The 222-nt window shown below is 58.1% G+C and overlaps 1 long non-coding RNA gene across 1 annotated transcript in view; it reads left to right on the forward strand.

The window, feature by feature from the left end:
* Window positions 1-222, forward strand: part of LOC119593816 — a 54,010-nt gene that overhangs the window by 1,131 nt on the left and 52,657 nt on the right. The window lies entirely within an intron of this gene.

Genomic DNA, 222 nt, shown 5'->3' on the forward strand with positions numbered 1-222 from the left:
TCTGACTATAACCCCGCCCATTATCCCGCCCACTCTGACTATGTCCCCCGCCCACTATCCCGCCCACTCTAACTATATCCCCCGCTCACTGTCCCGCCCACTCTAACTATATCCCCCGCCCACTGTCCCGCCCACTCTGACTGTCCCACCAAGTGTCGCCAAGTAGCTTTCTCGATAATTGTGGGAGCGCGAGTAAGCTGTCCGTTTGTTGCGGTGAACGGC

The sequence above is a fragment of the Penaeus monodon genome, chromosome 32 (assembly GCF_015228065.2).
Source record: "Penaeus monodon isolate SGIC_2016 chromosome 32, NSTDA_Pmon_1, whole genome shotgun sequence".
NCBI classification, from domain to species: Eukaryota; Metazoa; Arthropoda; class Malacostraca; order Decapoda; family Penaeidae; genus Penaeus; species Penaeus monodon.